Genomic DNA, 27,883 nt, shown 5'->3' on the forward strand with positions numbered 1-27,883 from the left:
AAGGCGATATTTCTGGTTGCCCTCAGGAACTAGATCGGCCCTCTTGGACTGGATGTACAGATAGAGCCTGCTTCACAACCGGTGGCAGCAAGTGACTCTGGAACTTGACCTGCCTCCTTGGTCCCTCCATGCCCCAACAGGATCCGAATAACACGATCCTCCACTTTATATGCTGCGGGTTTTTCCACCACCTGGCTGAGCTGTGACATCTATTGTGTATTTCACCTGACCTCTGCATTGCCATCCTGGAAACCTTGTTCCCAAGATTGCAAACTCCTACCCTTCATGACTATCAGGGCTATTTTAAGAATCGAGATGACTATGACAGAGCATGGGGCGGAGTTTCCATGTATGTAATTGCCTCTGTCTGTAGCAAACATGTTCCACTCGATGAGACTTTGGAAACTGTGGCTGTTCATGTGAGGACACCTTCAGGTTTTTACTGTCTGTAAGGCGTATCTCCCTCTCTAAGGTGTAGCGTCTCAGACAGTGTTATCTGCATTGATTTCTCAGCCTCTCCAATCCCCCCATCAATCCTCATTTTAAGTGTCTTCAGTGGCCACAACCCATTTTGGGCTTCAACTATGACCATGGGCCACAGTAAAACTATCGAAATTAGGCTCACAGAATTCCATCTAGATCTCTTGAGTATTGGTCCCTCCACATCTTTCATTGCGGCATAATGATCTTATTCGGCCATTGATCTTTCTATTTGCAGCCGTGGTCTTCTCCCGTCCATCCATAGGAAAGTCCATGATGAACTGTGTGACAGTGACAATTTTCCAATCGTCCTGTCCTTCCCTTCAGCATCACTCACCTGGGCATCAACCCAGAGAGGCTCCCACCAAATCCGACTGGGATGCCTTTGCCTCTGCCATTTCCCTTAGCGCCTCACCATGTGGAAGTAACAGTACAGCTGTTCAGAGCACAACTGAACTCTATCTCGACGACCAAATACTCATTACGGTACACTCTTACAGGTTTCTCGGATTGGTCCTCGATGCTTGGTTGATGTGGACTCCCCATCGTTGGTAACTTAAGTGAAAGTGTTGCTAATATGTTAATTCTCTTCGCTGCCTTATTAACACCAGTTGGAGTGCAGACTGCTATACACTTCTGCAGCTTTCACCTTCAGCATCATGGATGCTGGACCCTATACGCCATTACGGGGTTCAACTTATGACAGATGCCTGTTGGACAAGCTTTGTAAACAGTGTGTGTGCAGAGGTCGCGGACTCTCCGCTACCGATCAGACACCATTAACTGCTGCCCTATTATGTGAAACTCATTCGCTACTCCCCTGAGCATCCTAACTACCATTTTACCCACGTTTGGAGTCACAATCGCAGTTTGCATACAGTGTCTCTGCTCTGAACTCCTGCTTCCGCCACCTTGGCCTCTACTCAGGGAGCAATTCCGTATGCTCCCATGGTATATAACCCACCCTCGGGTCGTGCGGTAGCGTTCTCGCTTCCCACGCCCGAGTTCCCGGGTTCGATTCCCGGCGGGGTCAGGGATTTTCTCTCCCTCGTGATGACTGGGTGTTGTATGATGTCCTTATGTTAGTCAGGTTTAAGTAGTTCTAAGTTCTAGGGGACTGATGACCATAGATGTTAAGTCCCATAGTGCTCAGAGCCAGAGCCCACCCTCGGTTATGTGTTGACCTCGCCTTTGGACCGAAAGACTCTGTTGAACCCATGGTTTTTTGTCGAAATATTTCTGTCTATGCTTGATACATATCTTGGTTCGCTAGTGGTATACATTGGCAGCTCTACCGTCGATGGTCGAACTCGTTTTGCCTACACACATGCAGAGTACAGTGAAATAAGCTCCGTGCCAGAGAGATGCAGTTCGTTCACTGGAGAACCAGTGGCCATCACTTGAACCCACAGTCACGTTCGTTCTTACACTGGCAAGATCTTCTTATTCACAGTGATTCCCTGAGCAGTCTAGAGGCTATCAGTCAGTGCTACCATCGACTTCTATTGCTTGTTACGTTTCAGGCTACCCTAATGCCGACTTCGGACATGGGAGAATCGGAACTTGACCTTTAGGCGATCTACGCCATCAGTTGTTGGAGGCTTGCAACACTGCGCATCTCCAATGTGCGAGCAATAAAGGAGCCAACAACCATGAGGCACCCTTCCCGTATTGCTCCACACAGGGAATCTACAGTTCTCTGTTGGCCTCACACTGGCCACCTTTGGCTGGTTCAAGACCACATCCTAATGCATCCACCGCACTGTCAGTGTGACTCCTATCTGATGGTGTGTTAGATCCTATTGGACTGCCCAAATTTCACCACCTTACATTGAAACCTTACTGACTCGCTGTCTGTGGTACCTCGTGGACGACAACAAAGTGGTTGATCAGGTTTCACGTTTTACGTTTTACCCAAAAAGGTGGTTTCTACTACTCTCTTTCAGGTAGGACATACTGGGCTCCTTACTGACTCGCTGTCTATGGTACCTCGTGGACGACAACAAAGTGGTTGATCAGGTTTCACGTTTTACGTTTTACCCAAAAAGGTGGTTTCTACTCCTCTCTTTCAGGTAGGACATACTGGACTCGTCGGCCGCTTGAGGGTCTGGAGAGGTATTCTGTCACCTGCTGTGAACCAGAAGCTCCCCATGCTCAGTGGTCCGTCCTGGTCCCCTTCCTACGTTTTTAATTTTCTTATTCTTTTCCGTCTGTCGTTGGGTTAATGTATCGTCGTAGTTGCTCTTTTTCATGATATCTTTATCAACTTGTAATGGTAAACGAGGGGCGGGGGCGAGGGTGAGAGTGACATAAACTGGTCGGAAGCTTCTCCCACGGTTGAACATGTACTGGGGCTTCAGCTGCTTTCTGGGTGGAGAAATTCATCCACATTCCCCCTCTTGTCCCTCTCACTTCTACTTGCCTCTTTGTCTTGGTTTGACCCAGCCTTCGGTATAATCAGGTTTATCAAAATTCCTCTTACTTGTCTTTCTTCCCTGAGGGCTTACGCTAGTTTGACGCACATACGATGGAAGGACTGAATATCTCGTAGTTTTATCGCTTTAACTCCATGAATCCAATCCAATTCATAAAACCAAGAGTTGTTGACAGTTATGTTCAACGATTCGTGATTCTAACCCTCGGTGAAATTTCATTAGTTTGCAAAAGACGTTAATGAATACGTGTATATGCTTCTTCTCATAACTTACAAATCATCTAAAATACAAATGAGGATGCTACTAATATTGTTATTCAAGTGCTGAACACCTAACCTGGACTACCGTATTGCCAGTGCAGGACTTTTTACATGAACTGACCTCTCGATTATGTCCCAAAAAAGTTCGACTGGATTAATTTCGGGCGATCCGGGTGACCAAATCATGGGTAGAACTGTCCAGAATCTCCTAACATGGCGCATTTCCAGCCATAACAATTCCATCGCTGTTTGGCAACATTAAGTCCATGAATGGCTGCAAATGGCACCAAAGCCAGCATTATGGAGCCGCAAAGAGCTTGCACAGCGCTTTGTTGACAACTTTGGTCCATGGCTTCGTGGTCTCTGCGTCACACTCCAATCCTAGCATCGGCTCTTAACAACTGAAATGGCGAACTGATGTGACCAGGCCTCGTTTTCTAATCGTCTAAGGTGTAATTGATATGGTCACGAGCCCAGGAAAGGCCTTCCAGTCTATGTTGTGCTGTTCACAAAGACAATCGCGTCGATCGTTTGCTGTCATAGCCAAGTAACGCCAAATTTCGCCGCACTGACCTAACAGAAACTTTCGTTGCATGTCCCACATTGATTTCTGCAGTCATTTCACGCAGTATTGTTTGTATGTTGACGCAGACATTTCTACGCAGTCACCGCTGTTCTCGGACGTTAAGTGAAGGTCGTAGGCCACTGTGTTGTCAGTAGCGAGAGGGAATGCCTAAAATTTGATATTCTCAGCACACTCTTTACACAGTGGATCTCGGAATATTGAATTCCGTAACGATTTCCGAAATGGAATGTCCCATGCTTCTAGCTCCAACTACCATTCCGCGTTCAAAGTCTGCTAATTCACGTCTTGCGGCAATAATCGCATTGAAAACTTTTTCACATGAATCACCTGAGTAAAAATAACAACTCGACCAAAGTACTTTACTTTTATACCTTGTGTACGCGATACTACAGCCATCTGTATATGTAAATGTCGCTACCTCAGGATTTTTAACGCATCAGTATATTTTATTTAGCAGGTGTTTTTCTGGTATTGCATTACTCTTCTAAAGACAAAAAATTCCAATGCGTCCTGCGATCAGGATTTATAGCTTTTGGGACATTATATGTATAGAGAGATATTGAGGGCGCTAAAAGTGATCTTAGCAGCTTCAGCGAATATATTTCCGTATCAAAAAATACGTGTAAACGGAAATTACTATAAGCATTCCAGTTTGGCTGATGACGGTTTACTGCTCCTGATTGTTAGATTTAAGCTTAAACAAACAGCAACAAATTTTAATAGAACTGTCTTACAAAAATTTTAAGCATTGTTATAGGCTGAATTCTAGTAACCGTGCGTTACCTTAGTTACAGAATGTACCTATAGCCACCTCGGCAGCATAAAATTGTTGTCAAATTGACCATGAGTTCGATAGCTCTGAGGAATAAAAATTACGTAGGATTACCTAAAACATATAATGAAATGGCTCATAAATACAATATACTTGATTGGGTTACTTCCATAAAACGCACAAACAGTGTACTTACATGTAATCACACCATAGGTGAAAAACATCTTAGCAAAAATGTTCTTGTTAAATTGAAATTATCACAGAAATGAAATTTAAACTGTAAATATATAACATGTTTGTCAGTTACAATAAAATGTTCCATCGAAATGCAATGTCAGTCACGATGTCGCTATTTTTACAGAAATGACTGAATATCACTCAGAATGAGAGAAAACGTCTATTAGACACAAACAAAAAGCATTGTTAATAGTTAACATAGAGGTTACTGAAGCAGTTAACTTAGGTTTCTTTCACATGGCAGGAAAAAGCCTGGATGGACGCTAAATAGAATACACACAAGAGTAAAACTGATCGAATGTGCTTGTTTTAAACAAAATATCGTTTTTATTACAATACATTTGATATACGGGGTGGTCCACTGTTGGTGACCGGGCCACATATGTCACGAAATAAGCGTCAAACGAAAAAACTACAAAGAACGAAACTCGTCTAGCTTGAAGGGGGAAACCAGATGGCACTACGGTTGGCCCGCTAGATGGCGCAGCCATAGGTCAAATGGATATGAACTGCGATTTTATAAGTAGGAACCCCCATTTTTTATTGCGTATTCGTGTAGTGCGTAAAGAAATATGAATGTTTTAGTTGGACCACTTTTTTCGCTTCGTGATAGAAGGCGCTGTATGCTGCTCGGTATCCTGGACGACATCATCCAAGTGTCCGGACCGTTCGCCGGATAGTTACGTTATTTAAGGAAACAGGAAGTGTTCAGCCACATGCGAAACGTCAACCACGACCTGCAACAAATGATGATGCCCATTAGGTGTTTTAGCTGCCGTCGCGGCTAATCCGCAGATCAGTAGCAGACAAATTGCGTGAGAATCGGTAATCTCAAAAACGTCGGTGTTGACAATGCTACATCAATATCGATTGCACCCGTACCTTATTTCTATGCACCAGGAATTGCATAGCGACGACTTTGAACGTCGTGTACAGCTCTGCCAGTGGGCACAAGAGAAATTATGGGACGATGACAGACTTTTTGCACGCGTTCTATTTAGCGACGAAGCGTCGTTCACCAACAGCGGTAATGTAAACCGGCATAATATGCACTATTGGGCAACGGAAAATCTACTATGGGTGCGACAAGTGGAACATCAGCGACCTTGGCGGGTTAACGTATGGTGCGGCATTATGGGAGGAAGGATAACTGGCCCCCATCTTATCGATGGCAATCTAAATGGTGCAATGTATGCTCATTTCCTACGTAATGTTCTACCCATATTACTACAAGATGTTTCACTGCATGACAGAAAGGCGATGTACTTCCAACATGATGGATGTCCGGCACATAGCTCGCGTTGCGCTTGAAACGGTATTGAATAGCATATTTCATGACAGGTGGACTGGTCGTCGAAGCACCATACCATGTCCCGCACGTTCACCGGATCTGACGCCCCTGGATTTCTTTCTGAGGGGAAAGTTGAAGGATATTTGCTATCGTGATCCACTGACATCGCCTGACAACATGCGTCAGCGCATTGTGAATGTATGTGCGAACATTACGGAAGGCAAACTACTCGCTGTTGAGAGGAATATCGTTACACGTATTGCCAGATGCATTGAGGTTGACGGACATCATTTTGAGCATTTATTACATTACTGTGGTATTTACAGGTAATCATCCTGTAACAGCATGCGTTCTAAGAAATGATAAGTTCACAAAGGTACATGTATCACATTGGAAGAACCGAAATAAGATGTTCAAACTTACCTACACTCTGTATTTTAATTTAGAAAAACTACCTGTTACCAACTGCTCGTCTACAATTGTGAGCCATATGTTTGTGACTATTACATCGCCATCTATCACAAAGCAAAAATAGTGGTTCTACTAAAACATTCATATTTCTTTACGTACTAAACGCATATGTAATAAAAAGTGGGTGTTCTTATTTAAAAAAACGCAGTTGATATCCGATTGACCTATGGCAGTACCATCTAGCGGGCCAACCATAGCGCCATCTGGTTCCCCCTTCAAGCTAGACAAGTTTCGTTCTCTGTGGTTTTTTCGTTTGACGCTTATTTCGCGAGATATTTGGCCCGGTCACGATCAATGGACCACCCTGTATATGAAACGGAGACCTTACAATCAGTATTGCCAGTTTTGCATTAGTGTGACATTGATATTCAATGGGTAATATATTCGAAACTATGGCTTCCTAAGAAAGCAATGAAGAGATACTGTATATGATAGACGTCACTAGCAGAGTTGGCACATCTCTGGCGGTACTCCGAAAGGATACCGCCCTTCGATTGTGCCATTCCAGCACTTATCGAAGCGCTAGGTTTTCAGGTACCAGCCAGCCAGCCAGCCAGCCGAGCAGCAGCGGTCCAACCGAGCAGCAGCAGCAGCAGCAGCGGTCCCAGCCAGCAGCAGCTGTCCAGCGGGCAGCAGCGGTCCAGCCAGCCAGCCCTCCAGCAGCAGCAGTAAAGCCAGCCAGCCCTCCAGCAGCAGCAGCAGCAGCAGCAGCATCAGCTGCCCCAGCTCCGTCCGCGGCAACAGCAGCAGCTGCGGCATTCCTGCCAGCCGTCGCCAGCGCCAGCGCCAGCGCCAGCGCCAGCGTCAGCAGCGTGGGACTCTGGTCTTCGTCCGTCTTCGTCATCGTCCGCCTTCTTCTGTCCCCAGTTTTTTCCCCTCCTTTTCGTCCGCCTTCTTCTGTCCCCAGTTCTTTCCCCTCCTTTTCGTCCTGTGCTTTATTGTTTATCGCTGTCGTCATGTCAGCCCCCACCACCACTGCCACTACTACCAGCACTGCCATTGTGTACTCGTCGCCCTCCGCCACCACCACCACCATTACATGGTGTGCCCAGTCACACCCCCCTCTTTCCATCCCTCCTCTTCTCACTCGCCCATCGCCCACGCTCTTTGTCGCCCCCTCTCCAGCTTCTTCCTCCCATTCCTCTCCCTCTGATCCTTTCCCCACACTCCCCCGGCCTGTCACTGCAGCTCCAGCTAAGGTGGTGGGCCATCGGGCCACTGCCCATGCCCAACTCTCCCCATCGCCTTCGCCATCACCGCCACCACCGTCGCCATCGCCGTCGCCATCGTCACCATCTCCGGCGCCGACTGATGCGTCTACGCTGGGACCTGTCCCTTCCTGCCACCTTCCTATAGCTCCCGTCCCTCATGTCACCACCCACCATTCTGCCACCGTTAAACGCCCTAGTGGCACCACCAACTCCTCAGCTACCAAAAAGGCCCCGACCCATCCTCCTTCCCCCTCCCAGGATGCCATGAATGTCTCCCCGCCTGGCCCTGCTCCCTCTGCCTTCTCCTCCTCCTCCTCCTCCCCCCCTGTTTATACAAATACCTCCTCTCCCATCCCGATCCTTCCCTTCTCAAGGCCCAGATTCTCTCCCTCCTCCTCCACCAACACTTCCCTGGTGCCCCCATCTCTCTCCTCACTCCAAGACGGGATTCAGTTCTCATCTCGTCCCCCAGCCCCACCCTCCATACTGACATCCTCTCCCGCCTCCCCTTTACCCGTTTTGGCCCCAACGCCCCCCTCACCCCTGCTCCTTCTCCATCTCCTACCCGCCAACCCCAACCCCCGCGTTGCCCACCAACCCTCACCACTGTGATCACTCGGCTCAGTCCGACGATCATGGAGGAGGAGGTGTTCGTGGAGCTCAATGTGCATCCCACGCTGGAGGTGCGGGCAGTCCGCTGCATTTTCAACTCGGCTGGCCCCACCCGCCTTATGCGGGTTTTCTCCGAGTACGCCCCCTCCATTGATCGTCTCCTGAAGGAGGGTGCCCTCCTCGTCAAACAGCGCTATAAGGTCGACCCCTCCCGTTCCCCTCCTCAATCCCTGCACTGCCAGAGGTGTCTGCGCTATAACGCACACCCAACAGCCGAGTGCCATGAGGCCCCCACCTGCCCGCATTGTAGGCAAGCGTACTTCCTCCAGCAGTGCCCTAACCTTCAATCCCCTCCCTCCTGTAATACCTGCAATCTCCCCCATCCCACCTACTCCCAAATCTATAAAGCCCGGCCCCACCCAACCACTCCTGAACCCACCGCCCCTGTCCGTCATCTGGACGCCCCCAACCCCTCCTGGCAATTCCCTTCGTCCCCCCCCTCCACTGCTAAGGACATCATAAGGTTCCTCACCATTGTCCTACAAAACGTCCACCCTTTCCAGCGTCCTCACACCCTCCAACAGGTCTCCCTCGCTGCCCGTTCCATCTTCCACCTCAAAATGTATGCCACCTACTCCCACAACCAGGCCCATTTCACCTTCTCCTGTCTTGACACCCTCGTCTATATCCCTGTTATGGCGCTAAAGCACCGTATCCTTTTCAACAACATCCGCTCCCTTCCCGCCAACAAGAACCTCTTCCAGCACACCCTTGCCACCCACTGCGTGGATGCCTTCCTCCTCAATGAAACCTTCCTCCAACCGCACCACACCATCCACACGTCGCCCTACCTCCTTCACCGCTCCGATAATCCCCTCCCGATTGCGCATGGCGGAGTTGCCATTGGTCAACACCGCCAAATCCCAGTTCGGCTCCAACCTCTCCTTCCCGACCCCACCGAACACCTGATCCTTAGTCTCTCCTTTCCCGGCCTTACCGCCACCTGCGCCACCATCTATGTCCGCCCTAACGCCCCTATTCCCTTCGACTTGCTCTCCCACATTGACCGTACCTTCTCCTCCTATGTGATCGCCGCCGACCTCAACATCCATAGTCGTTCCGCCGCCCAGTTATGGCGGTGGCATCGATTCTCCCTTCAAGGCGACCTTATCCCCATCCCCCAGCACACCCGTCCTGAATCCAACTCCACTCCTGATGTTATCCTTCCCTCCCCTAGCCTCCTTGGCCGTATAACGGTGGATGTCCTGGAGCCTATTGGAAGCGACCATCCCCCTGTCCTCCTCACCGTTTCAGACGGTCGTCGCCCCCGCCCCGACCCTCGTAATGACCCTCCCCCAAAGTACCTCCATGACTATTCCCGTGCCAACTGGAATGCCTACCGGGATACCCTCTCCACCCAGGTCGATAGCCACCTCTTCACCTACCACCAGCCTGACGATGTAACCCATGCAGCCTCCTTTCTCCAGCAGACCTTGTCTGAAGCCGTGGAGGCCCACGTCCCTACTGTCGCCATCCACCCCCACAGGCCATCCTCCCCCTCCGTGAATCCCGCTGTCTCTACCGTGCCTTCCTCCACACACATGACCCGGACACACTCCGACGCCACCGGCAACTTCAGCAACACATTCGAAATTTGCTCGCGGCTAAGAAACGCCAGGACTGGCGACAGACATGCACCGATTTAAATGCTACCCTCCCTATAAATTCGTCCAAGTTCTGGTCAGCCTTCCGCTGCCTTACTGGAACTAAAACCTCCACCTACTATCCTCTTCTCCATGATGATCACCCCTTCCCTGACACCCTTAGTAAGGCCAATCACTTTGCCTCCTACCTCTCTGATGTCTTCTCCATCCCTGATGATCCCCAGTTCGATTACTCCCTCTTCCTGGATGTCCGCAATCGAACTGACACCTCTGTCCCTCCCCTCACACCTGGTTTCCAGTACTTGGACGACATTGCACACATGGAAATCAATGCCCCTATCACTACACAGGATCTCATTGCTACACTCCACACAAAATGCAACACCACTCCTGGTCACGATCGTGTCACCTACCATCACCTTTGTGAAGCTCCTGTATCTTTCCTCTCCACCCTGGCCAGGCTCCAAAATGTAGTCCTGTCCACCGGTTACTACCCTGACCTGTGGAACACCTCCCATATCCTGATGTTCCTTAAACCTGGTAAACCGCCGTCCGCCATCTCCTCCTACCGTCCCATCAGCCATACCTCGGTCTTCAACAAGGTCCTGGAATCTACCCTGAACCGCCGCATCCACCAGCATCTCCGCCAGCACTGCCTCCTTCCCGTTACCCAGTGTGGCTGTGGGCCGTCCTTCTCTTCCGACGATCTTCTCCTTCACCTCACTCATCTCCTTTCTGATCACTTAATTCCCGTCGCTCCGCAATCATCCTCTCCCTGGACCTCGAACGTGCTTATGACCGCATATGGCATTTCGGTCTCCTCTTCAAGCTCCAAACCTTCGCCCTTCCCATTAACTACGTCCGTCTGATCGGCTCCTTTCTCTCCCACCGTCCTTCCTACGTCACCATCCTTAACACGGATTCCTACAACTTTTTCCCTCCGCCAGTGTGACCCAAGGCTCCGTCCACTCCCCCCTTCTGTACCTTTTATATACGGCGGACATGCCGCCACCGTCACCCCTCGTCCACCTTCTCCAGTTTGCCGATGACACCGCCTTCCTTGCCCTTGCTCCCACCCTGCAGCACTCCCAACACCTTCTCCTATCCCATCTTGACCGGTTCACCGCTTGGTGCAACCAGTGGCTGCTCAAGGTCAATCCTTCCTAAACCCAGGTGATCATTGTAGGCAAAACCACCCCTTCCTTCCGTTTCCTTGATTTCTATCTCACCATCTATGGCCGTCCAATTGCCATCACCCTCACCCTTAAGTACTTTGGCGTCACCCTCGATCGTCGCCTCTCCTGGATCCCCCATCTCTGGATAATCCAAGCCAAGGCAGGCTCCCGACTCCGTCTCCTCAAGCTCCTTTCCGGCTGTACGTGGGGTCTGGACCCCTCCACCATACTCCACACCTATAAATCCCTCATCCGCCATATCCTTTGTTACGCCCATCCGGCCTGGATCTCAGCCCCCCCTACCTTTTATCAGTCCCTTCAAATCCTTGAATGCCATGCTCTCCGCCTCGCCTACCGCATACGTTTCCCCTCCCCCACATGGATCCTGTACGATCTCATTCCGTTCCCCCACCTCCTCCTTTTCCTTGAAAGGATACAGATCCTGTACACCTGCCACAAAGTCGATCCTCCTCACCTGCTTGTCTCGCCCCTCCTCTCCCACCCCCGCCCGCTGCTGTGCCTGTATTCCCACGTCCCACCCGGTCTCCATCTCTCCACCCTCCTTACCCTCTCCCAAGGTGGCTTCCGCCAGCTCCCTCTCCCTGATGATGCCCTCCTCCCCTCCATCTACCCCTCCTACCAACTTTGATCCTCCCTCCCTCTTCCTGTGTTTGCTCATTTGGACACCTTCCTTCCCTTCTCTCCCTCTTCCCTCCCTCCCCCATTTCTCCCCACACCTCCCCGGGCTTCCCCTCCCCTGTCCCTCTCCTCCTCCAACCATCTCCTCAGCCATTGGCATCCTTGTTCTCCCCTCTCCCCCACCTCACCCTTCTTCCCCTCTTGGCAGGTCCCCGGACTCGCACACGCTAAGTGGACATTCGCGCGCCGGAGATCATCGCCATCCCTGTCTCGTGTGTGCCGTCGTGTTTAGCGTTCAGTGTTCACCGTCGCACTCCATCGTTCACCTGTGCCATCGCCATCTTCAGTGTTTGTGCGTCGTGTCAACAGTTTGTAGTGTGTTTTATCGTCGAGTGTGAATGGCTCCGTGTTTGTCTTTATGTGTCTGCTGTTTTATCTACCACCGTTATGTCACTTATGTGTATTCTTTCTGTTGTTTATTGATCTATGGCTGAAGAGCGGCGTAACATGCTGCTGACAGCCTGCCTGTTTGTACGGGTTTGAAAATAACAATAAAGAAAAAAAAATAGCAGAGTTGGTAAACCATTGAAAAGGATCAGCCAACAAACGTGGATGGGAGATTTACCTATGAACAGTGAAAATGAACTGTGGTTGTTGAGGTGAATGGATGTCACACTGACCAAGGACGTTATTCACTAAATTACACGTGAGCAGACTTGTTGTATTGTGAAAAGCAATACTTTTCATAAAACGCCGTCATGCTTAGACAGATATTACATATTACAATTGTAAGTGCACAGAATTTTGGGGTGTAGAGTGGCAGACCACTTACAGAGGTGTCTGAAGGTTCACTCACTAGACTCGTATTCTGGAGGAGCGCGATCCCAATTCTCATCCGTTAATTATGATTTAAATTTCTGTGGCTCTCGAAAGTCTTTTCGGGTTTGCTGCCGGATCCTAAAATCAACTTGACTCGATATTTCGGCGATCCAACTGTTCGCCATCTTCAGGAAATGCTGCTTCTGCTGATGAGTCCCGCTGAGAACTGACGCAAGAATGCAATTCGACGTCCTATATAGGCCACCGTTCAGTACCCGGCGCACGCGCCGCCCATCACGGTTTCTGACTTCCAAAACAGGGAGGTGGCGCCGCCCTTAGTGAAACACTGCTGGCAACGATATATCGCAATCAAGGCCGCACCGAAGAACGTTCAGTTTTGATGCGAGATAATACAGGTTTCCACGTTTTGCTAAGAGGAAACCCATTGTCCCTGTTGATTAAATTATCAGCCAACCTAATTTCGATCGCCTCTTTATACACACTATTCCAAAAACCGGAAATATTGGCAATTACAACAGTTTCCTCAAATTTCATTTTGTGTCTCTCATTCAGGCAGTGTTCTGCTACGGCCGATTTTTCCGGCTGTTGTAGCCTCGTGTGACGGCGATGTTCCACACACCTGTCATTCACTGTGCGAATAGAACGGCCAACGTAAGCTTTCCTACATTGACAAGGGATTTTGTACACCCCGGGTTTCCTAAGCCCCAAATCATCCTTCACAGAGCCGAGCAGAGCCCTAATCTTAGAGGGTGGACGGAACACACTCTTAATGTTAAAACTCCTTAAAATTCGTCCAATCTTAAACGATAAGCCTCCAGCATAAGGAAGAAAGGCCACAGATCTATGTTCCTCTTCGGACACCTCCGGAGATGGTCCAAATTCCATAGCCCGACGAATCTGTTTCTCTGTGTATCCATTTTCCTTAAAAACAGTCATCAAATGCTCAAGTTCTTGGGTTAAGCTGTCTGCGTCGGAAATGGCATATGCTCTCCGTACCAAAGTCCTAAGGACGCCACTACGTTGGTGTGGTGGATGCCAACTCTTAGGGTGCAGATACAAATCTGTGTGTGTCGGCTTTCGGTGAACGCTGTGTCCCAAAGTTCCATCTGGTTTTTTATAAACCATTACGTCTAAAAATGGAAGCATCCCATCATTTTCAACCTCCATAGTAAATTTGATACGGGGATGAAGACAGTCGAAGTGGTCCAAAAACCTGTTAAGAGCATCACGTCCATGGGGCCATACGAAGAATGTATCGTCCACGTATCTCCAGAAGCACGTTGTTTGCAAAGCTGAAGTCCTCAGTGCCATAGCCTCAAAGTCCTCCATGAATAAATTGGCGACTATGGGTGACAAAGGACTACCCATAGCCACTCCGTCATTCTGTTGGAAAATGTTACCGTTAAATAAAAAATACGTGGAGGTCAGCACATGACGACAAAGCTTCACCCGCTCTTCATCCAGTTTTTCACTGATCAAACTAAGGGACTCTTCCAGAGGAACTCGTGTAAATAGAGATACCACATCGAAACTCACTAACAGATCTGATGGACTCAACTTCAAAGATCCCAATCGTCGAATAAAATCCACCGAACTGGATATATGGTGTTCACATTTGCCAACAAATGGACTGAGAGCAGATGATAAATACTTTGCCGGGTTATAGGTCGGTGCACCCAAATTACTAACAATAGGACGTAGAGGAACCCCTTCCTTATGCAACTTAGGCAAACCATACAATCTAGGCGGAACGGCAGCACCAGGATGAAGTTTCTTACGTAAATCATCCGACAACGTACTCTTTTTCAGCAGTGAAAGTGTCTTACGTTTGATCCTTTCTGTGGGGTCATTAGATAGTCTTCTGTACGCCGCGTCGTTGAGAAGTAAATCCATTTTTAGGACATAATCATCCCGCGTCATTACAACCGTGGCATTCCCCTTGTCAGCTGGTAAAACTACTACTTCGTCATCATTCTTAAGGGAACGAATGGCTGCTCTCTCTGCGGAAGAGATGTTATCCCGCGGTGGTCGAGCCCGACGTAATGTGTGTGACACTTCTTGCCTTATTTCCTCTGCTTGATCCTCGGGTAGGCTGTGTACTGCTTGTTCTACAGAGCAAATGAACTCTGTGATAGGAAGTCTCTTGGGAGTGGGCGAAAAATTTAAACCTTTCTCCAATATCGACACTGTGGGCCCATCCAACGCCTTGTTAGAGAGATTAATCACAGTACGCCGACGTTTATCCACTTCTGATGCTGTAGAACGAGAAAGAAGCCGTTCAAATTTCGAGGATTGTCTGGTAACGGCGCTCCTATGTGTCCAATCTGATAGCGCCCACGTGGATTCATCAACCCACTGCCAAACATCCCTTGAAAACTGCGATAACAAGTTCAAATGTAAATAAAATAAATCCTTGGAAACAATATCCAGCTGTCTACGGGTAAAACGAATGCGTTCTCTTAAAAGTGCTTGGCTTGCACGTTCCTTAATCCTATTAGCTCTCTTACTGTTAATAAAATGAATAAATCTGGCGAAATTAGGAATAATACCTTCGTCATGGCATCTCAGCAAGAAGGCGAGTGTACTCAACAGCTTTCCTTTCTTCCTCCGAAGTTTATCTAACTTCTGTACAAGCTTCACCATCTCCTCCTCGTAGAGGTACTTGATGTGACTACGTAGGCTTTCCCGGCGTAATAAGTCTTGAAAGTCTTTTCGGGTTTGCTGCCGGATCCTAAAATCAACTTGACTCGACATTTCGGCGATCCAACTGTTCGCCATCTTCAGGAAATGCTGCTTCTGCTGATGAGTTTTAACATTAAGAGTGTGTTCCGTCCACCCTCTAAGATTAGGGCTCTGCTCGGCTCTGTGAAGGATGATTTGGGACTTAGGAAACCCGGGGTGTACAAAATCCCTTGTCAATGTAGGAAAGCTTACGTTGGCCGTTCTATTCGCACAGTGAATGACAGGTGTGTGGAACATCGCCGTCACACGAGGCTACAACAGCCGGAAAAATCGGCCGTAGCAGAACACTGCCTGAATGAGAGACACAAAATGAAATTTGAGGAAACTGTTGTAATTGCCAATATTTCCGGTTTTTGGAATAGTGTGTATAAAGAGGCGATCGAAATTAGGTTGGCTGATAATTTAATCAACAGGGACAATGGGTTTCCTCTTAGCAAAACGTGGAAACCTGTATTATCTCGCATCAAAACTGAACGTTCTTCGGTGCGGCCTTGATTGCGATATATCGTTGCCAGCAGTGTTTCACTAAGGGCGGCGCCACCTCCCTGTTTTGGAAGTCAGAAACCGTGATGGGCGGCGCGTGCGCCGGGTACTGAACGGTGGCCTATATAGGACGTCGAATTGCATTCTTGCGTCAGTTCTCAGCGGGACTCATCAGCAGAAGCAGCATTTCCTGAAGATGGCGAACAGTTGGATCGCCGAAATATCGAGTCAAGTTGATTTTAGGATCCGGCAGCAAACCCGAAAAGACTTTCAAGACTTATTACTCCGGGAAAGCCTACGTAGTCACTTCTGTGGCTCTCCTCAGACACTTCATACAAGTACTAGCTTCGTTCGTTCGAGAAGAACACGCAGAATTTCATTCATCATGTTCTGACTGTAATGATGTCAGTATGGAGGAATCGTCGAAGTTCCCCATCTTATTTATTCTTATTAATGCTGTTTATCTACACTCTCCTGACTTATTACGGCCTACAGAGGGTGTTTGAATGTTTCCTGCGCACAATGTCTTCAATATCCTGCTGAGACACAGACAGGCAAAGTCACTACCAACCGGAAACTACGATTAATGAACTCTGGCATAGCATAGAGCTGAAACAATATGGAATGCTGTACCCGTACCTGTCATCTAAGCTCAGTTTCACATGATGGCCTTCTAGGTTAGAGCCCTTATTGCCGCTCCGCTCAAGGCGTCATGCTCTGAGTACTAAATCGCGCACCCTGTATAGCACTCCCCCCTCCCTCTGGCAACTACAAACTGAATCATGTATTCTTGCTCCAATAATATGCATAATAAACAAACTTCCTTTCTTTGCTACTTGTCCTGTTGTAGCGATTTTAATCACCGGCGGTGTACTTCACAGTAGTTAAAGAAAAGACTGTTATAAGTGTTTAATACTAAAGCAGCTGTTTATTTCCTGGCTCACTATCTTCGGGCTTTGCCTATTTTACAAGCCACCTATTAAACAGATAAAATCTTTTTACGAGTGCACGTGTCGAATGTGTACAACAGCGGAATAATTGGTAATATGATTCGTATGGTAACTACTTACATATTTTGTATGTTGGATATATTTGGTTTGTGATTCGTATGGTAACCATTTACATATTTTGTATGTTAGATATACTTGGTGTGGATAGTTCTAAATATGTAAATTGTAATACAGTGATGTGATGGAACACTCTCTCAAGCTGAACATATGCGGTGATATTAATAAAATTGCGTAGTGAACTGAATGTGTCACAGAATATGCAAGACCTTATAATAAAGTTCTCTGTGTCAACAATGGTCAAAATTGCGATAATACCTGTGATAACTAAGCCAGCGTAACACACAGTGTAACCCAGTGAGAAAAAGTTCTCCATTGTGCATAAAATGCCGTCACCACGTGGATCATATCATGCTAGATAATGAAGGTACCACAATTAAGAAAAATGTATAATACGCACATACTTTAATATAATACAGCAAAACGTAACTCTAGTTGTCACAACATTTAATGGAGGTCTCAGATACAGGTAAGTATGATGACATATATATAACTGTCCACACCAAATATAACCTACACACAAAATGCGGAAAGTTGTTACCATACGAACCATATTATTATCAGCCACATTTGACACATCCATTCATAACAAATGTTGCTCTCTGTAAAAGGTTGCTTGAGAAAATGGGAAAAGCCTGAAGCTAGTCAGCTAGAAAATGAGTAGCAGCTTCGGTATTAAAAATTTAAGAAATGTCTTAATCTCAACACTAGAAAACATTTAACAATAGCTGTTGCGCTGAAGTGCACATCATGATGAATTAATTTCACTATAAAATGTCGAATGTCGCACAATATCTAATGGTCCAACATAGCTGATAGCAAAAACTCATAATATGAAGTAGTAAGCAATCTTAATCAGACAGATAACGTTACTGACGTTTTCTCGTAATTGAAAAGAAGTTGCGAAGTGCTTTTCAAAGATGAAAGCCATATGGTGCTGATTGAAACCATATCAAGATTATTCAGCGTCGTTGTGAATTTTTTACTGACGTGCAGAGGGATCATGTTTCAAACCAAATGTTTCTTAATTTCATTATTTATGTCTACGCATTGCTTATCCATACCGTCCAATAACTCAAATAAACATGAGCTGTATTGATTCTGAAGTTTTATTTTCGTTAGTTATTTAATTAATTACTGACGCAGAGACAACCGTACTTTTCTGTTGAAGGAAGTATCGATTTCAATTAAGGCACCAGGTGCGTGACAGCTGCGCCACTCAGATTACAACGTCTACGCCTCCGCCCTAGCTAACTGCTGATTGATTGCTGGGGGTATCAGCTGCCTCGCCTTTTCCCAGTAACATCGAAGAAAGTGGAGCTTCTTTACTGATCTGCTGAAATCGGTCTCCTTATTACCGGCTAGTAACTGATATTAGGTGATTTCAAAGTGCTCAATTTCGCACGTTCTTCTGAATAAAATAAGAATTTACCGATGTCTAAAATAAAGTGTTGAGTCAGACAGCAGTGAATTTAAGGGTAATTGAAAGTATGTATAGCTATTCCCCATAGTCATGTACACTTGTACTACGATGTCTCTGTGAAGCTTATGACTGGGAATACTAACGATTGCTGCACGTGTAGCGTGTGCTTATCTTTTCAATTACTCTTAAGAGTTGGGAGAAAGTACAAATTAGATGTCTGAGCATTGGGCTACAATTAAACTAATCTTCCATTTATAAAATAAGTGTTAAGGAGGAGGAATAAAATTTCACTTGTTGCCCCAACTCGTGTGATTATTGATGATGCTAGACGCATTTCAATCCCTGGGGACTCCGTTCAGATGCTTTCCACCAGTGCAGAGTAAATATTTGTGATGTTTTCGGTGGGCATATAACAGACAAACAAGTTGGCCATGTTACAATGACGGTGGTGCAAACGTAACTGTGTCTTATAGTAGATACTTACTAGCTCTTGGTGTAATTATACTGAATGCAGATAGAGTAATTGACAATACGTTACCGTATCTTTTTTCTACATCACGACATACTTTTTGCTACATGTTATCAAATTGCACAACTCTGAGTACAGTAGAACATTAAAACGCCAACGAATAAAACTGGGTGAATACATTACGCTACCCTAAATATAAAGAATCAATATTGGTAAGAAATGGTAAGGGGCATTCAGATGATAGTGATATATATGAAGAAAAGTGTGTGAACTATTCATTACTTCAAAAGTAGTCACCATATCTGTTAATCCAATAATCCCACTGTGAGAAAAACCGGTCAGCGCAATCATGTAAAAATGTTTGCGGTTGCCTATGGAGCCATGTTTGTACCAAGTCGTACATTTTTTCGTTGGATGGAAATAGACAACCACGAATGTTTATCTTCACCTCTTATGAAATATGGAAATCGCATGGAGAGAGAACGGTACTTTATGGAGTATATGTAAGGGATCCCCAGCGAAACTTTTGCAGCCTAATCCAAACAACCCCGGCATTATATGGGCGGGCATCATCCTGAACAAAATGTGTGGGCCTACATGTTGCCAAAGTTGTTTCGACTACGCTTCCGAAATTTCGCTTGGATACCCTTATACATCCACCGTACAGTCCTGATCTCTCTTCAGGTGATTTCCATATTTTTGGAGCTCGGAAGAAAGACATTCGTGTCCGTCGGTTGCTTCGGACGAAGAGGTGCCCATCTGGGTACAATTACGTTTCCCCAGCGAAAGCAAACATATTTCGATGACAGCATTGACGTCTTTTCTCTAAGTGGGATGAATGTACACTCCTGGAAATGGAAAAAAGAACACATTGACACCGGTGTGTCAGACCCACCATACTTGCTCCGGACACTGCGAGAGGGCTGTACAAGCAATGATCACACGCACGGCACAGCGGACACACCAGGAACCGCGGTGTTGGCCGTCGAATGGCGCTAGCTGCGCAGCATTTGTGCACCGCCGCCGTCAGTGTCAGCCAGTTTGCCGTGGCATACGGAGCTCCATCGCAGTCTTTAACACTGGTAGCATGCCGCGACAGCGTGGACGTGAACCGTATGTGCAGTTGACGGACTTTGAGCGAGGGCGTATAGTAGGCATGCGGGAGGCCGGGTGGACGTACCGCCGAATTGCTCAACACGTGGGGCGTGAGGTCTCCACAGTACATCGATGTTGTCGCCAGTGGTCGGCGGAAGGTGCACGTGCCCGTCGACCTGGGGCCGGACCGCAGCGACGCACGGATGCATGCCAAGACCGTAGGATCCTACGCAGTGCCGTAGGGGACCGCACCGCCACTTCCCAGCAAATTAGGGACACTGTTGCTCCTGGGGTATCGGCGAGGACCATTCGCAACCGTCTCCATGAAGCTGGGCTACGGTCCCGCACACCGTTAGGCCGTCTTCCACTCACGCCCCAACATCGTGCAGCCCGCCTCCAGTGGTGTCGCGACAGGCGTGAATGGAGGGACGAATGGAGACGTGTCGTCTTCAGCGATGAGAGTCGCTTCTGCCTTGGTGCCAATGATGGTCGTATGCGTGTTTGGCGCCGTGCAGGTGAGCGCCACAATCAGGACTGCATACGACCGAGGCACACAGGGCCAACACCCGGCATCATGGTGTGGGGAGCGATCTCCTACACTGGCCGTACACCACTGGCGATCGTCGAGGGGACACTGAATAGTGCACGGTACATCCAAACCGTCATCGAACCCATCGTTCTATCATTCCTAGACCGGCAAGGGAACTTGCTGTTCCAACAGGACAATGCACGTCCGCATGTATCCCGTGCCACCCAACGTGCTCTAGAAGGTGTAAGTCAACTACCCTGGCCATCAAGATCTCCGGATCTGTCCCCCATTGAGCATGTTTGGGACTGGATAAAGCGTCGTCTCACGCGGTCTGCACGTCCAGCACGAACGCTGGTCCAACTGAGGCGCCAGGTGGAAATGGCATGGCAAGCCGTTCCACAGGACTACATCCAGCATCTCTACGATCATCTCCTTGGGAGAATAGCAGCCTGCATTGCTGCGAAAGGTGGATATACACTGTACTAGTGCCGACATTGTGCATGCTCTGTTGCCTGTGTCTATGTGCCTGTGGTTCTGTCAGTGTGATCATGTGATGTATCTGACCCCAGGAATGTGTCAATAAAGTTTCCCCTTCCTGGGACAATGAATTCACGGTGTTCTTATTTCAATTTCCAGGAGTGTATTAACAGTTATGGAGATTATTTTTGAAATAATAGAGAGTTTACTTACATGAGGCTCTGTTTTGCATGTGACTATTCAAGCTCAACTTGTACATCTGTGTAGTACCAACCGCCTTGTGTGTTTTCAGCAGAGTTCTCGCACTAGGAGGTTTGTTAATAATTACAAGGTCGCTTAGTAGAACAAATATTGACACTAGTTTCAAAATTAATCGACATCGAACTTTACTGATTATATTACATTATTACACCCCGTCCCTGAATCTATTGTTCACACCCTGTAGGCTCATCTAATTACTTTATGCCAAACCCGCTGAGCGGGACGGATACCTATATGGCTGGCAATGTCCCGACAGTTTGGTATTTATTAGAGTTATTGACTTTATCAAATTAAGCTAACTTAAATTTCTGACCTTTGTAACCTCACCCGTAATCGTAGAGCATGCTGGTATCAGTACGTTAAGCAAGTTCTCCATTAGTTTTCTGTCATGTGAATATCGCATGTTGGGAGACTCAGACTTATTTCGCTTCCTAACGTATTTACACTGCCTACTATTGTTGTTAAACCGAGCGAGGTGGCGCAATGGTAACACACTGGACTCGCATTCTGGAGGACGACGGTTAAATCCCGCGTCCAGCCATCGTGATTTAGGTTTTCCGTGATTTCCCTAAATCACTTCAGGAAAATGCCAAGATGGTCCCTTTGAAAGGACACTGCCGGCTGCGTTCCCTATTCTTTCCTAAATCGCTTCATGAAAATGCCAAGATGATTCCTTTGAAAGGACACTGCCCACTCCGTTCCCCATCCTTCCTTAATCCGATGGGACCGATAACCTCGCTGTTTGGTCTCCTCCGCAAAGTCATCCAATCAGCCAACCAATCCTGTTGTTAAGGACAAAGATTGTCTCCAGTCTCACGAATACTAACACGTCAAATACAGCTGATCCTTGAGAGGCAGCAGTATTGGCCTGATACAACTGGTTTCCAATTCTCTGCATAAAGGCTTTTTGTGTATTTTAATCGTTCGCGTCAATCTTTTGCCTTACCAGCACTCCAGATAAAGGGCACGACCTTATATTTTAAGACCTCAGTGCGGCTTTTAGGTCTCTTATTTGATCAAAGGTTAACATTGCTGCCGCAATTCCATGACATAAAATGTAAATGTCTGAAGGCACTTATCATCATAACACGTCTTAGTGGTGAGAACTGGTAGGCAGATAGGTCCAGTCTGCCCACATTCGGCTGAACCTTTGTTCACACACTGCTTGACTATGGAAGCATTGTGTACGCATCGTCTAGACCAGGGCCGCACAAGGTGCATGCACCGGTGCATCGCACAGTGCAGAGTGCAGAAGACGGCTGCGCTATGTTGACGACGGTGCAGGCCCCCACTCCTCGGCTTTGCGCAACAGCGCTGCCTCTCACTTCCTTAGCTTGTGTCGATCGCGCCGCCTGTCTCGACCTGTTTCAAAGCTTTTAATGGCTCTGAGCACTATGGGACTTAACTGCTGTGGTCATCAGTCCCCTAGAACTTAGAACTACTTAAACCTAACCAACCTAAGGACATCACACACATCCATGCCCGAGGCAGGATTCGAACCTGCGACCGTAGCAGTCGCGCGGTTCCGGACTGAGCGCCTTAACCGCGAGACCACCGCGGCCGGCTTCAAAGCTTTTACCCTGTTGTCTTCGTCATTGCCAAATACTAATGTACACTAGGTGAAGAGCTTGGTTTGGTGTACCAGTACAAAAGAGATTTATATAATAACTGTAATGGTAACAATTTTAAATTTGGTTTCAACACAAATCTATCTTCTTATGTGCTCTTTATTTTATTTGCAATTTTGCTACTAAGATCTGGAACAAGAGATTGGCTGACAGCAATTGTGAGAGAATTTTTTAAATTACAATTAGAAATACTCGCACGCAATCAAGTTTTTGTACAAGACAAAACAGAAAAAAACCTTTCCCATACATAAGTGAAGCCAAACATAGAAATAATCTTCGCTGCTTCTCTGTGTAACTTGGGAAATTCTTCCTTCGGCAAATTCTGGTAGAATTGGAGCAAACTTTTTGTATTTTAAAACACATCCTTTCGGTGAACATCGCTTTGCAAATCAATTAGTTCGAAATGTAAATCTGAAGGCGCCCTTTCAATATCCATCGAAAAAGGTTTCACAAAAACATCGAGAATTGGCTGCAGGTAGGTAATTTCCTGAAACAATAACAAAGCCAGTGTTAATAAATGTAAGTAATGTAAGCCGTTGTTTCGAAGTACTAACATGCGATAGATTTTAATAAACATTTAATGTATACTGTTGGTTTTCATGTAATGTAATGTTACACTTGCATATGTAACGCAATATCCTTTATTTAGCTGTATGTCATATACCGGCACACTACCTGGAATCGGTCGTTAAACGCATTTTCAAGAGATTGTAGCACCTCGATGTATTTTTCAAAGCGCGCTCCTTCCTGCACAGATGCTGTCAAACAAAAACATAGTACCGTTTTGATTAGAGCGGTTATAAAACTCAGGCTGTTTTAATAAAGGTACAATTTATATCTCGCTTACCTAGTTCAGGAAAGTGTTGCGTATTTTTCTCTAAAAGGTTGTTTTTGAGGAGCTTCAGTTTATACTGGAAAGCGTTTATTTTGCTGATCATATCGTTGATGAGATTGTTTTCTTTTTGGAGTTTCAGACTTAAATCATTTAGGAGAGCCATGCTAAAAATCCTAAATCAGCTACCCATTCAGGGTCATGAAAAAGTGGCTCCGGACGTCCTTTGCTCTCCAAAAGCTGAGCCACAGTGTGGCGTAGTCGAAAAATTCGGGAAATCACTTTACCATTGCTCAGACAGAGCACCTCAGCGTGGTAGGGAATATCTGGATACTCCTCTTCAAAGGAAATCAAAAATTCTTTGAATTGACGATGAGTGAGTCCATGAGAACGAATGTAGTTCACGATCGCACCATTACCTTCATCACATCTTGAAGACCGATAACTTTGGCACAAAGAGCCTCTTGGTGTGCAAAACAATGAACGGAAGGTAAATTCGGCATGTTAAGCTTTTTCCGCAGTAGCCCAATAAACCCTTTTGCATTACCGCACATTGATGGTACCCCGTCTGTGGTTATGGAAAACAGCTTTTCCCAAGGGAGTCCTATTCCTTCAGCTCCCATTTCAACAGCTGCTAAAATATCCGCCCCTGTAACAGTGCCCTTCAACGAAATCATATCCAGGAGCTCTTCCGTTACAGTCCGGAACCGCGGGACTGCTACGGTCACAGGTTCGAATCCTGCCTCGGGCATGGGTGTGTGTGATGTCCTTAGGTTAGTTAGGTTTAACTAGTTCTAAGTTCTAGGGGACTGATGACCTAAGATGTTAAGTCCCATAGTGCTCAGAGCCATTTTTGAACTTATGACCTAAGATGTTGAGTCCCATAGTGCTCAGAGCCATTTGAACCATTTGTAGCTCTTCCGTTACATGTAGGTCGTCGTCCACACCACGTAAAAATATTGCTAACTGAGCCGTGTCGTTAATATCCGTGGACTCATGTGCGATGGAGTACGCTAGGAAGTTTTCAATTTTTGCTGCCAGTTGTTCATGCAAATTCTCAGCAATGCCGTCGATTCTCCGATTTATTGTCATTCTGGAAAGTGGTATTCTGCTGTACGCGGGAGCTAATGTGGGATTCATTGTCTCTACTACGTCCAACATAATGTTTTTTATTAATGGCCCGTCCATAAATTGCCTCCCAGCTCTTTCTAAACGTAGAGCAACTTTGTAACTAGCTCTGAGAGTCCTTTCGCAACACCCCTCATCTTCTTCACCCTAAAGTAGAGAAAAAAAGATTTGTTAGAAATAATTTATGCGAAAACGAAAACTAAGGAATCTAAACAAATGTTATTTCGTTTCGCGTGACCTTTAACCAAAATATACATGCTAAAGTACTTGCAACAAACCTCGTTTGTAGATACAGAATTCTCTTCTGCAAGAGTTTGCAACTTCTGTAATTCTTCCTCTCTGGCATCCCCTGTTATATCACTATACTTTTCTGAATGCAATTTGCTGTAGTGCCTTTCAATAGACGATTTTCTGACACACGTAATTAGTGTACCGCTGATTAGACATTTGGCTTTATCGTCACAACGTACAAAAAAGTAGGACAGTTCCCATTCCGGTTTAAATTGCCTTTCGGCAATTTTCCCTTTTTTTGGAGCAGGTGGTTTCATTATTCCGGTAATTGTCTTGCGCTTACGTATTCCAATGTCGACTAAGCCGTCTGGCAGCGCATTCGGCAGCGCACAGCGTTGGACTCACCTAGCAAGCCGAGTTGAGGCGAAGTATGCCGAGTTGAACCGATGCACTGTGCAGGCACTCGCTGCACCTTGCTTTGCACGCGTGCGGTTTTCCGTGATTGTGCGGCCCTGGTCTAGACCCTCCCAGGACCCTCCACAGAAGCCTACCGAACTAATCCCATTCCTAGACCCTGTGCAGAGGCTGGCGAATGCCCAGTTACCATCCGGCGAGAACTCCTCATGGAACGACATCTATACAAACTGAGATCCATTTCCAAAGATTTTGTTAACGGCATTGGGGATGAATAATCCATACACCGAACTGAAAGGGCTGCACTTAACTTGGACATGGCCGAGTACAACAAGACCAACACTTCACCTATCCTACTCCATAGTCTTAGAAAAAATTTTCAACGTCAATTTATCGGAGTATCGCGAGCACATAATGGTTTTTACCGATGGGCTTAAGCAAGGGGACAATGTCAGATGATCTTTTATTTTTCTTCTTTGTGTCGTTTAAACCACCCTACGTAGCCAGTTCTCAGTGTACTATGCAGAGCTTTGGGTGGTCAAGGAGGAACTGGAGCACGTGAGATTTCTTGGTGGAAGGAAGTTTCTTGTCTGCAATGAAGGCTACGAAAGCAACCTGCCAGGAAAATACCAAACTTCACCTTCACGTCCCCGTAACGGCTATGGTGTCGTGAGTAACAAACATAGTGATACCTGAGTGGGAATCATAGTGGCTGGTCATAGTGGTTGGTCAGACCATCTATTCGAACACTGCGCACGTCTCATTCAACTCAAAGGAGGGACGGTATGGTCCTAACTCGCCTTGGTACTGCCCAATGACACTTGCTTATGTCCTGCGGTATGAAGATCCGCCGGAACGTAATGTTGTGGTGTCACACTCACACTGAATCACATTTTAATGTCTTGTGTTCTGTATGCTGACAGGAGGGAAGTTTTGGTCTACCGAGGAACAGACCAACTGTAGGCGACGATGAGACAAAACCAAGAAAATTGTTGATATTTTATGTGGCGTTGGGACTTCTGTCGTAATTACTTGGACGCAAGTTTAAATATTTACTTGGGTGACTCGTTCATCCTGTTAGTTCCGCGATCACCGCGCCGTATTTAGGCATGTGGCAGCGGTGGGGACAGATGCATTGGAGAAAGTATGCGAAACTTTCTATGACTATCTATAGTAATATAGCGGTTTTTTTCGTTTCAACACGTGTAACTACTGCACCATGATTATGAGAAAGAGTGCTGATGACCTTGCTGTTTGGCGCCCAACACTTTTAACTGAAACCTCTTTGGAATTTGCATGTTGGTAGGTCAAACAGATCATCCTAATGCCCTGAGTGTGTTAAATTTATGTAGGCTTCATGGACGTGCCACGAGTAGTTAGGGAATGAACATATACACAGACACAGCTTCGCTTGTGTGGGTGAGCTTGAGGATCCCCACTGACGATTAATTCTTCCCAATAAGCATCCATCTCATCGGCGATCAGCAAACACTGGGACGGAGAGAGAGAGGCGTTGAAATGTTTTATGGAGACAATATTGTTACAGTAGCGCTGTGTCTGTATTTTACAGTGTCTGTTTAGTTTGATTCAACGTTCCTTCAGACGTGCATGAATGTCCGAAGGGATATCCACCACCGACTACTGACAGCCGTATTGAATTATGGACTGTATTCGCAAATTGCGAATACGGGTATACAACAGCTATACTATATACTAGGAGCGTATGAAAATTTGTGCTGGACCGGTCTTCGAAATCTTATTTCTCGCTTGTTGCATTGACCACCTGTTTTGTCCAATGGTACCTTTCTTAGCACCCAAAGGGAGGGGTGGGGGCAGAGTGTGTAGGGGTCGCAACGCGAGGCCTGGCCACTATGTCCCTTTCCCCAGCCCAGAACGAGGGAAATCGTATGGAACGTGGAGCAGAGGCACAAAGCACATCAATGAGACAAGGTCTTTTATTATTATTATTATTATTATCATCACACCACAGAGTAGCGGGAAACCGACATCGCGAGGAAGGAGCGACAATTCACCACACTCGAAGGGACTACCGAATGCATAGCTTTTCCTTGAACATTCCACTAACCAGAGAATAACCAGTACTAAGAGTGGAAAATGTGTGGATCAACTCCTCATTGCAGGAGCACCATAACTTCGTGGTGGGTTACGAAAGACACCACAAAGAAATTCAGGGAAAAATGGTCTGTATTGCGGCTTGTGGACAACTGCGCAATGTCGTTCATTAAGGAAGCGCCAAAAATCAATGATATTTTTCGCGCCATCACCAAAAAAGTAGTAAACTGCGTGTCCACAAATTCACCTCACGGAGTTCGTCTTCGTTTGTGCGAAATATTCCGAGTCCGGAAAGAGGGCCGGGTGAGGAGGTATCTCATGAGGTGTCGTACAGGTAATAAATGTCAGCATCTGTCGC

Source organism: Schistocerca piceifrons, chromosome X, assembly GCF_021461385.2.
Source record: "Schistocerca piceifrons isolate TAMUIC-IGC-003096 chromosome X, iqSchPice1.1, whole genome shotgun sequence".
Taxonomy (NCBI): domain Eukaryota; kingdom Metazoa; phylum Arthropoda; class Insecta; order Orthoptera; family Acrididae; genus Schistocerca; species Schistocerca piceifrons.